At 36.6% G+C, this 14,504-nt stretch overlaps 1 long non-coding RNA gene across 3 annotated transcripts; it reads right to left on the bottom strand.

Annotated features, from left to right (window-relative positions):
• Nucleotides 1–4,856: 4,856 nt before the first annotated feature.
• On the bottom strand, nt 4,857–6,102 carry LOC131019512 (uncharacterized). 3 transcript variants are annotated; one of them, XR_009100314.1, is made up of 2 exons: nt 5,765–6,102; nt 4,857–5,143 (listed from the first exon to the last, which is right to left on the bottom strand). It is a non-coding gene; the product is annotated as an uncharacterized LOC131019512 (long non-coding RNA). The 3 variants fall into 3 exon arrangements; XR_009100315.1 differs by lacking the exon at nt 5,765–6,102 and adding an exon at nt 5,285–5,753; XR_009100316.1 differs by lacking the exon at nt 5,765–6,102 and adding an exon at nt 5,325–5,753 and having other exon boundaries at nt 4,998–5,143.
• Nucleotides 6,103–14,504: the final 8,402 nt, after the last annotated feature.

Below are 14,504 nucleotides of genomic sequence, written 5' to 3' on the forward strand. Positions count from 1 at the left end.
GTATTGAATTAAATAAAATAAAATAAAAAGTCTTTCGGGTTGTACTATGAAAACTGTAATAATCTTCAGGGTTTACTAATTAAAAGCTCGTGAAAATGCTTGAATGCTAAATTAAATAAATATGCAATGCATATAAATTCAATAACTAAATTTACAAATGTTTTTGTAAATCATTTTTGTTGGAATTAAAAATAAATTCTTTTTCTCATTCCGGCGTGAATCATCTTAAATCTAAGTTTAAAATAAATTCTAAATTTAGCTCGGGAAACGGGGTATTACATTCCTCCCTCCTTAAAAAAAATTCCGTCCTCGGAATTGCATATCTGATAATCTAGCTGGGGATACTAGTCTTTTATTTCATTAATCTCTTTCGTGGCCTTTTCCATCCTGTGATGGTTCCACTACATGACGAGAACAATATTATTGCCTCGTAAAACTTGAACTTTGCGATCAAGTATCTGGACTGATTTCTCTTCATAACTTAGGTCCTGACTAGGACTACTTTATCTGGCTTAATCAAATGCTTTGGATTAAACACATACTTTCTTAACTGAGAGACATGAAACACATTGTGTATGTCTCCAATACTGGGTGGCAATGCCAACCTATAGGCTACAGGGCCTATCTTATCTAGGATCTCAAAAAGTCCTATATAACGGGGTTGTAACTTGCCCCTCTTTCTGAAACGTATAACTCCCTTTGAGGGAGAAACTTTGAGGAAAACTCGATCTCCAACATTGAATTCTAACTCCGATCGGCGTTTATCGGCGTAAGACTTTTGTCTATCTCGAGCTTCTTTGATTCTTTGCTTGATGTGGTCGACCTTCTCAACCATCTGTTGGACCAGTTCAGGACCTAACAGCTTTCTTTCACCCACTTCATCTTAGTAAAGTGGTGAACTACATTTTCGGCCATACAAGGCCTCATCTGGATTATTCCAAATGTTGCTTGATAACTGTTGTTATAAGCAAATTCTACGAGAGATAACAAATCCCCCCAACTTCCACCTTTGTCTGCAACAATCGTTCGTAACATAACTTCTAGAATCTGAATCGTTCTTTTTGACTGCCCGTCAGTCTGAGGGTGGTACGCTGTGCTGAAGTTCAGCAGAGTGCCCATGGCTTCTTGTAAACTTTTCCAGAAACGCGATGTGAATCTGGTGTCACGATCTGACGTGATAGATACAGGTACACCGTGAAGGCGTACTATCTCTTTGACATATAACTTTGCAAGTTTCACCAATCCAAATGTCATTTGAATTGGCAGAAATCGTGCTGACTTTGATAATCGACCCACTACAACGTTATATCTCTTTTCATTCCTGTTCATCAGAAAATTTTCTTTAAATTCTGGTGCATCTTTGTACTGCCTGGGTGTGCAGTGTATGGAGTATCATGAGCCTCGCTCATAATCGCGTTCTTTAACTCTTCTTTGTGTGGCACACACAATCTTTCACCAACCATAAGTGCGTTATCATTTACTTCAGTGAATCCTTTCGTTTCATTCGTTCTTGCAGCGAGACGCATCTTCTCCAAGAACCAATCTTCTCTTTATGCTTGCACAATTCTTTCTCTCAAATCAGGTTTAGCTGTCAGTGCAGCTACATAACCCGATACTGAATCTGGGGAACAAGAAAAATCTCTAAACTGAGTGAAGCGAAGTCACGAATCAGCTCCTTCTGTTGGGTAATGAAATACCCTAGCTTAGTCTTCGTCTTTCGACTCAGGGCGTCAGCTACTACATTTGCTTTTCCTGGATGGTAACTGATGGTGCAATCGTAATCCTTTACTAATTCGAGCCATCTTCGTTGTCTCATGTTTAAATCCTTTTTGCTCGAAAAAGTACTTTAAACTCTTATGATCTGTAAAGATCTTACACTTAACTCCATAGAGGTAGTGTCTCCAAATCTTCAGCGCGTGCACAACGGCTACTAATTCTAAATCATGAATCGGGTAGTTCAGCTCATGGGGCTTCAATTGACGAGACGTATATGCTATCACTTTCTGATTTTGCATCAACACGCAACCCATTCCTAGTTTCGAGGCATCAGTGTACACCTCAAATTCTTCATTCTCTCCTGGTATTGCTAACACTGGTGCAGTAGTCAGCCTAGTCTTGAGCTACTTAAAACTTTGTTCGCACGCTTCAGACCAAACATTTTTAGTCATTTTTCTCAAAAGTTGAGTCATTGGCCTAGCCAATTTCGAGAATCCTTCGATAAATGTTCTGTAGTAACCTGCTACACCGATAAAACTTCTAATCTCATTGACATTTGATGGTGCCTTCTATTCCTTGACTGTTTCGACCTTGGCGGGGTCTACTTTGATTCCTTCAGTCGACACTATGTGACCGAGAAACATAACTTCCTTTAACCAAAATTCACACTTGTTGAATTTGGTAAACCATTTCTCATTGCGCAGGGTTTTGAGTACGATGCATAAGTGCTCTTCATGTTGTTCTTCGGTCTTAGAGTATACGAGGATGTCGTTGATAAACACTAAGACAAAACTATCGAGATACTGATGGAAAACTCTATTCATTAGGTCCATGAAAAATGCTGGGGCATTCGTTAAATCTAATGGCATCACTGTGAACTCGTAAAGTTCATAACGCGTTTGAAACGCTGTCTTTGGAATGTCTTCTCTTTTCATCCTGAGTTGGTGGTAATCAGATCTTAGTAAATCTTGGAAAACACACCGGCTCTTCTCAACTAATTTAACAGGTCGTCTATCCTCGGAAGAGGATATCTATTCTTATGAGCTTGCTTCAACTTCTTATAATCAATACACATCCTTAGTGTATCATCTTTTCTTTGACATCTTTAATTAGTGCTCCCCATAGTGACATACTATGTTGCATGAAACTAGGTCTGGTGAAAATTTGGTAATTCATTGAGAAAAATATCTTTGTACTCTCAAACCAGTTGAACTTCCTTAATTGTTTCCTTCGTCCTAAGTCACCTTCTCAGATTGACCAGGGAATTCTAACATCAAACTTTTCTCATCGTCTTCGTAACTTTCACTTCGAGGATTAATGGCACTCCTTCTGCCATGTAAACTCATTTTCCCATTTCCAAATGGTTATTTAATGGGGGTTTTTAAGTTTCCATTGTGGTGGCGTTCCAACTTTATTCTTGCTGTAGCTTCTGGAACTTTAGCCAAAGCATTCACTCTCTTAGCTTGAGCTTACTAGCCTTGGGGTTGGGTTATACCTTAAGTGTAGTTATAGTGCTTTCCTTCTATTTAAGGGTTTCCTCTATTTCTTTCATTTCATTTCCTTTTCTTTACCTCCATCTTGAGGTGGTGTACATATCTTGTTTGTGCGTGAACTTTTTACTTCTCCATTTGTTGTAGTGACTCGGTGGTGAGAGTCTCGTTCATTGCTTGTTCCTTCATAATATCTCCTTGGTTCACTAGGGGAATTGAATATCTCATGACACGATTCATTCACGAACTCCTTTACGCATTTCTTATTATTGTCCACCATGTGGACCACATATTGACAGCTGGTTGAAAACTAATGATAAACTGAGTAATTCTAATCGCTACTATACTTATCGTGATAAAAGAATATTCTATTGTGACAACTATATAGTACGAGTCTCTATATATTGTGATGATGCTCTACCTCGAGATCAAAAATCTTAATTGACAATCACCGAGATCTTAGTCATGTGGGCTGGCCAGACCCAACAAAACAAATCACTCAGTCAAATGGAAGTTTCGCCCCCAATCATGTCAATTTCTAATTCATGTAAGGCTCTGGTCAAACTTCTAACTTAAAACACTTACTAATAAGTACTTCATCATAAGTTACTGATACTATGAAAGTCCATTCTATGTCGTTCTAGCCAAGCTATCACGACTAACATCATAATCATAAGCAACATAAGTTCTTATGTGAAAAACTTAATCTCACTGCTATTGAAATAGCTCAAGTGAATCCTTAGTCTTAAGGCATTGCCTCTATGTTGTAACATATCTATGTTAAACATTGCTATCTTACCAGTCTTTACTTAAATCGATCAAGCGGTGCTATCACGATTAACATTCTCAAAGCATTCTTGGGTGGTACTCAAACAGTTTGTAAGAGGATCCACCATTCTAATCGTATAGGCAGCTAGCCTAAAACGACAACATAAAGCTTTCTCATTCGTTCATTCTCTTTGAAACTTGAAACATGTTGACATTAAATGCCACATGAAACTTTTCTATTGCCGGAAAGATTCAAAGAATCTAACTCGACCATACATCTGGTATTCGTGAAAGGCTCAATAGTCCTAAACACGACTTTAACTCATCTTATCGTTAAGGGCTCGGGTAGTCCCAAACACGATACTTACTTATCTTATCGTTAAGGGCTCGAGTTGTCCCAAACACGATACTTACTCATCTTATCGTTAAGGGCTCGGGTTGTCCCAAACACGATACTTACTCATCTTATCGTTAAGGGCTCGGGTTGTCCCAAACACGATACTTACTGGTTACATGGGTCGGAGACCCAAAATAACAATATGAAAGCGATTAACAATTCATAACTTATAGCATATGGAAAGCGGTAAGCAATTCTCATAGCATCATTCATTGAAAGCGCACACTTTTTCTTTTCTTGGAAACATTCATAACATCTGAAATACATATATGTATATTTTGAAACTATTATCGTACCTTGGTTGCGGCAGTGTGACGGTGAGCTGAGGGCTACTGACATTCTTAGAAGTCTAGAGATACTATTCTAGACTCGACATTGAAAAGCTTATGGTTATCAGAAACATGAAAGGAAACTCATGCTCTGATACCATTCTGTCACACCCCAATTCTTGAATGAATAAATATAATCGAGGTGCAACTAATTCATATAAATAAACAAGGAACAACCTTGTAAAAACCCGAAATAGGATAGAAAGTCGGGCTATGCCCCTTTGGATCACAAGTTTTGTTTCATGCTTCTAACAACCGACATTCATTGGCATAAATTAAGTAGTGAAGAGTCTAAGCTCGGTCAGGTATATCATTTGAAATTTAACATGAAGATCTTAAGTTGGGAAAACAAAAGACTGATATGAGTAATTGCTACAGCGGAAGTCTATCATAGGAATTTATCGCTAGCCTCAGCTCCGTCCCGTCAGCACCGGCCAGCCAACCTGAAAACATTTGAAAGTATTTTTGGGCTAAGTACTAATGTACTTAGTGGGCATGCATTTTCTGAAACATCTCATATTTTAATAAAGACAGTTTATCCAATCATACTGGACATGACTTAGAAGGTTTTAAATTGAAATAACTTCTAAGCATGTTAAAACATTTTCTTTCATTTGTGCGCACATGTCACACTCCCTTTCTGTTACTCGCTGTGATCCCGGACCTCTAGCCACCGACGGATCTCTGTCTCCCGCTGACACTTGCCCTGAGGACGTAACTCAGACAAGTTGAATTGACCTCGGGACGCTACCCAGGCAGGCCTGATATTTCTCATGCTCCGGAACACATCCAGCCGAGCACCCTTATAACGCCTCTGGTTAGAGCCCGATGGAGATCAACCCACCGAGTCAACTAACAAGTGTACACAATTCTCAAACAACGTATTAGGTCATAAGAGAATCTCAATTGATTAACTGCGCGAGCCTTAAACAGAGCAGAGTGCACATAAACATTTTATTGGATAAACAGTTTTCATTACATTAAATAAACAATTTGCATTTCATTGAAACATTTAGAGCTTAATAACTCAATCATACTTTGTACATTTGGAAAGTAATGCCCACCTGGATAGGCAAAGCCTGAAGATCATACACATAAAAACCTGTCTTGGGAAAGCAGCGCTAATCCCCCTGGTCACAAAGCCTACAAGAAATTCTATTCTTAATAGGTCTCGTGAAGCTAATCTTAAGTCATGGTGTAGTGCTTATTATTCTATGATTCACTTAGCCGGGTTTTTAATGAATAAATAATTAAAAACATTTCTCTTGAGTTAAGAACACCAACAATATTCTTACTCGACTTTCTTTAATAATTGGAATTATAATTAAAACCAATTAAATCATAAATTCTCTTATTGCAAAATATAATACAATTTCATGTCTTGCTTAACATATAATAAGTAATTTACTTAAAATATGCACATAATAATAATTTAATATTATTATGAAAACTAGTCTTTGAAATAAATTAATTAAACTAATTAATAGTTCAATTAATTAAAATAGGGAAGCCATTTAAATAGATTAAATAGAGCCCATGCTTAAATAAATAATAACCCATATAAATTTAAAAGATGAGGCCCAACTCAATAAAATAGGAATGGCCCAGACTGAATAAAATAAATCGGGCCCAGCTAAATAAAATTAAAAATCGGCCCAAGCTTATAAAAATCGCAGCCCAAATCTATTTAAAAAAATCGGCCCATCACTAATAAAAATCGGCCCAAGTCCCTCAAAGCCCAACCCCCTTCCCTTCTTCTCCCCCCTTCAGCCGCTACGCACACACACTCACAACCTTACGCAGCTTTCTCTCTCCAAGGCTCCGCCTCTCTTTCTCCCTCGAATCTCCTCCGGCGGACGACGGCAACCATCGCCGATCACGCCGCCGCCCCTTGACTCTCCTCTCCCTCAACTCTCTCAACTGCCGGCACAAGGCGCAGCAGGCGCAACTGCCGCGGAGCGCCGCCGTCTCCGGCGTCCTCGCAGCAGATCCGCCGCCTTCTTCCCCGGTGATAGCAGCCGCCGCCTGGCCTCCCTCGTTCTCAGTCAGACGGTAGCATCAAGGCCACCGCCGACCGAAGACCCTCCCCTTTTTTTTTTCTCGCTTGACTCCGGCAGACAGCAGCAGTTCACAACCGCCGCCGTCACCTCCCTGACTCAACTCACTCATAGTTCGCTCTCTCTGTGAGAACAGAGCACAACACCCAGCCCTCGCATCTCTCTCTCTCTTGGTCGAACAGCGGCGAAAAATGCCCGCCATCGCCGTCATCCCCTTCCCAACTCACAGCCATCTCCGACCTCCGGCATCAACTGACGACCCCCGACTCCAATCGCACACAACCCACTCCAAAATTGAAGATAAATTTAAGGCTTCAAAACTCATTTTATTCTATTTTCATTTAATCAGGCTTCATATATATATGTATATATGTACACAGATCATGAATGCATATATGTTTTCGTATAACAGTTATTGTAGATGAATGTGTGTATGGGTGTGATTCTTGATTGGGCAGCCGAAGTTTGTGTGTTCTGAAATAAATGGAGAATACTATAAAAACAAGTAGTGAAGTTTTTAAAAGATGAAACCTTGTGATGGTTCTTTGAGTTGGCTGAGGCTTCAGTGATCTGCAAAGCATTTCCAAAGCATTTCTTGAATTGATTGTTGTGGGTTGGAAGATGGAAGCATCAACCCAGCTATGTAAGTTGCGAAAAGGTGGGTGTAGTGGGTATGGGAGTAGGTGGGTATTGAATTAAATAAAATAAAATAAAAAGTCTTTCGGGTTGTACTATGAAAACTGTAATAATCTTCAGGGTTTACTAATTAAAAGCTCGTGAAAATGCTTGAATGCTAAATTAAATAAATATGCAATGCATATAAATTCAATAACTAAATTTACAAATGTTTTTGTAAATCATTTTTGTTGGAATTAAAAATAAATTCTTTTTCTCATTCCGGCGTGAATCATCTTAAATCTAAGTTTAAAATAAATTCTAAATTTAGCTCGGGAAACGGGGTATTACAAATACATTTTAAATTATATTAATCTCAACAACTTTTAGTAATTAAATTATTAATTTTGTTGAGATCATAAAAATACCCATTAGTTTTCATATGAAATTTTATAAAAAGTTGACGCGTAAGGAAAAAAAAAGAGTAGAAATACATATAAATTTGACATAGATTGATTTTGTTGCATGTAGGATTGATTTGTTGCATTTGTTGTTACACGATTTATTAATTTTGTTCAATTTTTTTTATTTTGCCTTTTGACCATAATTTTATATGGAGTTTGAAAAATCATAATTGAATTGTGAGTATCATATAATTCCGAACTTCTAAAAGCATAACTAATTATGAAAATAATCTCGCCTGATATTTAAAAGACCATAACTGATATATCGAACATTGTATCATTTGGAGTTTTAAGACCAATCAAGTTGTGGGCATCATCTCATCGCAAACTTGACAGATCACCTCTAACTTCTGAGCATCATCTTGTCTGAAACTTGAAAGAGAATCATCTCGTCTAAAACTTGAAAGAGCATCATCTCGTCTGGAGTTTTGAGCATTATCTCATCTAGAGTTTGAGAGAGCATCATCAAATATGAAATTATATTCAACCATGACTCCAATTGTCAACTATCTAACAAACATAACTCTAACAATTTAGATATTTTATTTATATATGTAATTTTATTAATTCAAACTCTAGAGAGAAAGGAAAGAGAAGAGTTCTTAAAGCAGTAAAAGAGAGAGCGTGTGCTTTATTTCATCGTCGTAGGTATTTATAGGCATTACAGTCGGGGTAAAGTAGTAAATTCGTTTGGTCATCTATTCCACATGCTCGCCATTAAACTAATTATGGCTATTATTAGATTATAACTTGTCAGGTCGTTGTCCCCTAATTACAGAGCTAGATTATGTCCTTATCATCCCGCTCTGTCTAGTATCTCTGGATTTCCTTCCTTGGGGCAGACTTCTACTCTTTGGCTCCGCTCTGCTAAGTAGCTCCGCCTTCTGGCGAATTGTCTCTGGCGTGTGGCTCCGCACTCTGGCTCCAATAGCTTAGCTCTGACTCTGGATCTGGCAATTTCGCTCTGGCTCTGACTCTAACGACTTAGCTCTGACTCTGAATTTGGCGACTTGGCTCTGGCTTTGACTTTAATGAATTAGCTTTGGCAGCTCTGGCAACTTGGCTCTGGCCCTCTGCTCTGGTTAGCTCTGGCTCTGGCAGCTCTGCTCTGGAAGCTCTGCTCTGGCAGCTCTGCTCCGGAAGCTCTGCTCTGGAAGCTTTGCTCTGGCATCCCTGCTCTGGTTAGCTCTGGCTCTGGCTAGCTCTGGCTCTGGCATCTCTACTCTGGCAGCTCTGCTCTGGACTTTTCTCTCTGCCTATTTCTCACAGCTTCTTTGCTCCCTGCTGCTCATCTTTGGTATTCCACTTTGGTATTCCAAGCAAAGCCACGTGTCCTGATCTTAGGACCTTGCATATTTCACCCCTCATCAGAGTTGATAAATCATATTGCTTCCATGCAACAATCACAACACGCTTGATAGCAGATGCCAAAATTCTTTCCAAAATTTGTTCTTTCTAAAATAATAATCATTCTATATTTAAAATAGTGAAACATGTTATTAAAATAGGAAACTAATTTAATACTTACCATAGGTATGTAGGAAGGATCACGGCAGATCAGGAAATGGAGGTATCAAAACAGAGAAGTCGTCGGTGGGGTGGGGTCGACAGCACGATGGACGAACTCCAGGGCTCAGCGGTGACTCGGCGGCGAATGAACCGCAAGCTCAGCGGCGACTATTTAGCCGGAGTCTAGAAGAAGGAACGGCAACGGGTTATAGGAAAAAGAAATCTTAGGGCTCTTGTATTAATTGCTTCGAATGGAGAATTCTCATGGGTTTAAGAAGTGGAAACAAAATCGAACTAATTAAGGAATGGAAGAGGGAGTCAGAGATGAGGCGGAGCAACGCCGCCTGAATTTAAAGGGAGAGAGAGGCAGGCAGTTTAAGGGGGGAATTAGGGCTCGATTTGAGTGTGCAATCGACTTTAGAGAGAGAAAGTGATTGAGAGAAGAGAGAGACAGTGAAGGGGGAGACGACGCCGACCGGATTCAGGGACGGCGGCGATGGGGTGAGGAAGAGGGAGGCGTGACTTTTGTTTTAAAAGTGAGAATGAGAATATATAGATTGGATTCTCAAATGCCCCGTTGGAGATTGAGATTGAAAAGAAAGAATTTAAGGCCTAATCGTATTATTATTATTATTATTATTATTATTATTATTATTATTATTATTATTATTATTATTATTATTATTATTATTATTATTATTATTATTGTAGTAATGGACGAACAGAAACAAATAAAGTTTGCAGAAATGAAAAATATATTTTTCTTCCCTATATAAATAAAATGTATGGATTTATTTTATAAAAAATAAAAATAAAATTTTAATTATTTTGATAGACATAAAATAAGATTTTGTTTTAAAGTAATCAGTTTATATAATTTGTGCCTTATTATACAAACATGTAAATCAATGACCGGACCCGTTTATAATTTACATATATGTGCATGTCTCAATTCAAACTTAATTTAAAATTAATTTTATTGAAAATTAAGAATATAAATATTATATATATATATATATATATATATTCATACAATATAATATATTGCAACATATACATATAATATGTACGCTATTGAGAAATATAAAATTAATAACATATATACATCTAATCACTAACATTCAATTAAAATATTTTATCGTATATAGATTATAATTTTTTTCTTATCAGACATGTAAATCTAATTTTTATCTAGAAAAAATTAATAATAAAATTTATTAATTTAGATTATATGTAATGTTAATATTATTATTATATATATATATATACATTTATTATTAATTATATCTATTATGATTAATGAATCTTTATATAGAATGTAATAGTTAATTAATTAATAAAGGATGAAGATTATATATGGTAAATTTTGAAATGGTGAGATTTTAGATATGCCACATAGGTTAAGGTTTAATCCTATTATATAATAGATAATAGATGACTAAAGGCCTCTATTTATTAAACTGCGATTTTATAAAAAAGAAAAGAAAAAACCTAAAAAAACCCTTGAAAGCACAAGAAAAGCAGACTAAGGGTCGAGCCTCATTAAAACCTTTTTACGGAAAAAAACAGACTAAAGGCCTCTATTTAAAGAGTGATAATCTAAGGTTTAGGGATTGATCATCACTCTATACTAGGAAATATATAAATATATATATTTCTACAACACTATCCCTTGAATGATTATTCCTAAAAAGATGTATAGTTAAAATATTGTCAGGAAAACTCAATGAGATAAAACATGGTTGAAGGAAAAAGAGTACAATTGCTCCCCTTAAAAATAATCATTGTAGATCTTTGACTTAACACATGACGATCTTGATGTACCATCTTTAAGTCAACGATCATGTTGATGTTTGTAATGCTTTTGTGAATAAGTCCATCAAATTATCACTTGGGCGCGTGTGTGGGATGTTGATGTCCCCAACATAGTTGGGTTGTCCTTCGGTGAAACTAATCCGCACAATTTCATGAAAACTTCTCATTGGACATTATTGTTTTGATGTTCATGCATCGTTAAAAATCTTTCCGAAAAAACCTTGTGAAAAAAATACGGTAGTGTAAAAGAGTATATGGCACACATTAGTTCATGTGTTGCACTAATTGTCTCATTAAAAATCTTAATTAGAAAAACCTTATGAGAAAAAACTTAGTTAAGGGAAAAGAGTACAAGCGTTTTAGCCTTCAAGATCATTTGACATTTAGGTATGGATTAACATTGATAGATAAAAATAGTAAGGTTAATATCTTGTTTACTTTGATAGATTGAAACTTTGAGATATCACAAGGCCTTGATCATTTATATTATTTAAACTAGTTTTGTTGATTCAAATCCCATTGAAAGGATGAGAATAGAGAAATCATACTTTTGAGGATAAAAATACTTAATCATGCAAAATAAACGTCTCCTTAAGTCAAATCTTCAGGATTATTTTTAGAAATTATTCCTCCCCCACAACATAACAATCATCCAAGTCTTTTACACTTATATTGGATAAACATATTTATGCAATGAGAGATTTAGTGAAATAATTATCTATTTATCACTAATTATATTATAATTCATCACTCTTTTAGAGCTCACGTGGGTAAACATGTTTAGGTAATGTATGCTACACTATACCTACACAAATATGTGCAACACAAATTGTAGGGGTGATGAACGGGTCGGGTACGAGATAACCGTACCCAAAGTTCGGGTACCCGTACCCAAAATTTAGCATTTACCCGTACCCAAACTCAAACGGTATTTGGTTAATTACCGGTTAAACGGGACAGTTATATGAATCGGTTAAACGGGGTAACCAAAATACCATAAAAAAATTTAGCTATGTTAGAGGGTAGTCATTTTAGTATATCGATTTTTGGTTAACAAAATATTTTTTCTTAAAAAATCATAACCAAACCGAAAAATCGCAAATTTCAAAATTCAAAACCAAAACCGAACCAAAACCAAATTAACCCAACCGAATTAATATTTCAGTTAGGTTTCATTTCAAGTTTCGAATTTAACTGAATTTTGCTCACTCCTAGTCAGCACTTAACTAAGACCTTTGACCGCCTCAATTGCTACTACAACTTCCATGGAGGAATCTCAACGACAACTTAAGAAAGTCAAGCGCACACAGAACAAGTATGAACCGGGTGCCAACAAAAGACTTGAGAATCTTGAAGCATATGTTCATGGCATACTTGAGAGGATTACAATTGTTGAAGAAGAACAAGAAGACCTCGAAGGAATGCAAGCTACCCTCCAAGAACTTATCAATGAAACCTCCCAGACTGATGATGCCATAAAGCGGGTAGGAAACAAAAGAAAAGCAACTACTGCATCCACATTTGCTCTAGCTGCCTAAAGAAAAGCCATCACGAAATCAATAAAATGCAGACTGATAGATTCCATCGAAGATGATACAAATGACTAAAACCATCCACTCTATGAATCAAGGATCCAACAAAGATGAAGATGACAGCTGATGATAGACATTTTGCACAATAGAAAGAAAAAGAGAAGCAAATAATCTGTACTACCTATCTCTCTTGCGTCAAAATATGGAATGAAGCTGAGCTAGTCACCTTTCAAGAAAAATGGTCAAAACAAACAGCACATCGAGTCAGAATTGGAGATGCATGGGCAACCAAGCACTTCAAATGAGAAGTATCAGAACAAGAAGTGTTTGGCGAATGGAATAGAATAAGTGGCAAAAGAACTTTTGATGTTTGGAGAAGAATAAAGAACTAAACCAAGACAAGGATTGGACACTTGTACAACTAACAAAGAAATGGAAGTGTCTCAAGCTCGAGTTCATTATTTGGTATTTATATTAACATGGACTCGCTGAAAATTTGGCTGATGAAGGTTTCCGCCACTTTATATGGTATCATCCTGACAAAGAATTAGTAGACACGGTTCTCTATGTTTCGTTAAGAAATCATAAGGAAATCTTAGTACCAAAGAAGGAACCTATTCTTCATCCTATCATAGTAAAGACCGATGCCATCAACAAGAGCCTCATCGAAGACTTCACTATCCATGCTATCCAGGTGAAAGGCATAAATTCCCAGATTAATACTAAAGAATTTAATGTGGTGAGAAGAAAAATGATGCACTCTTTGGACAACTGACCGATGAAGAGAAAGAAGAGAAACAAACTGCTGAAATAAGAAGTCAAGTGAATCACCTTAAGAAGAATTGATACAAAACTAAATGAGTTGTAATAGATAGTACATGATGTGCTCAAAAGCTCTTTTATATGATCTTTGAAAATAAATCCTATCATATTATATCAGTTTTCCAGTTTATCCCGATGGTAACTTCTAATTGTCTAAGATTTCTTCTCTATTCTTACTGACTAACCCCTACTGAAATTGGTCTTAAAATAACAATGACTTTAGGATATAAACAACTGAGGGGGAAGTACTAAGTAGTAATAAAAAGTTATGATATCAGTTCAGTCTGAGAATATCAGTCCAGCCAAGAAGGGGAAAGACTGATTCCAGACTAGCAATACAAACTTTACTCTAATATGAGAACCAGCTTGGAGCTTCATCTGACGATCAACAACGAGCTCCAATGCTGACTGATCGTACTAATCAAGCAACACGACATAGATTGATCCGAGGCACAACTGCCAGCTCACCAAGCATTAGACGCTCAGACACGACCCAAACCGATAATTTTAAGACTCTTATTATTATTAGCTTTGTTGATATGGCTATGCTTTCTCTATATCAACATGATTATAAATCGTAATACATATGCTCTGATACTCGACATTATTATGATAATTTAGAGAGTCTAGGTTTGTCATAACTTGTGCATTATTGCTCTGGTACGTTATATGTGCTTAAAATTATGAAGATGACTTATCTTTCACTATATGATACAATATTTAGACAGTTATTTTTTTTTCTATAATGTTAGTAGTTTTGGGATCATCAAAAATGGGAAGACTGTTGAAATTTTTTTGATGTTTTGATTAGATACCAAAACCCCTAAACATACAATGATACGCCAAAGCTTTATCTTGTAGATTGCAGCTCATTTATTTGAAAGCGTGCATTTCATATTTACAGGATATCATTTTAGTGAGTGAGTTGGTGGATCAGTTGGACAATTTATGAGGCCAGATTGAAGGACCGAGGTGTTCTTCGTGTACTAG

The sequence above is a fragment of the Salvia miltiorrhiza genome, chromosome 4, assembly GCF_028751815.1.
Source record: "Salvia miltiorrhiza cultivar Shanhuang (shh) chromosome 4, IMPLAD_Smil_shh, whole genome shotgun sequence".
Taxonomy (NCBI): domain Eukaryota; kingdom Viridiplantae; phylum Streptophyta; class Magnoliopsida; order Lamiales; family Lamiaceae; genus Salvia; species Salvia miltiorrhiza.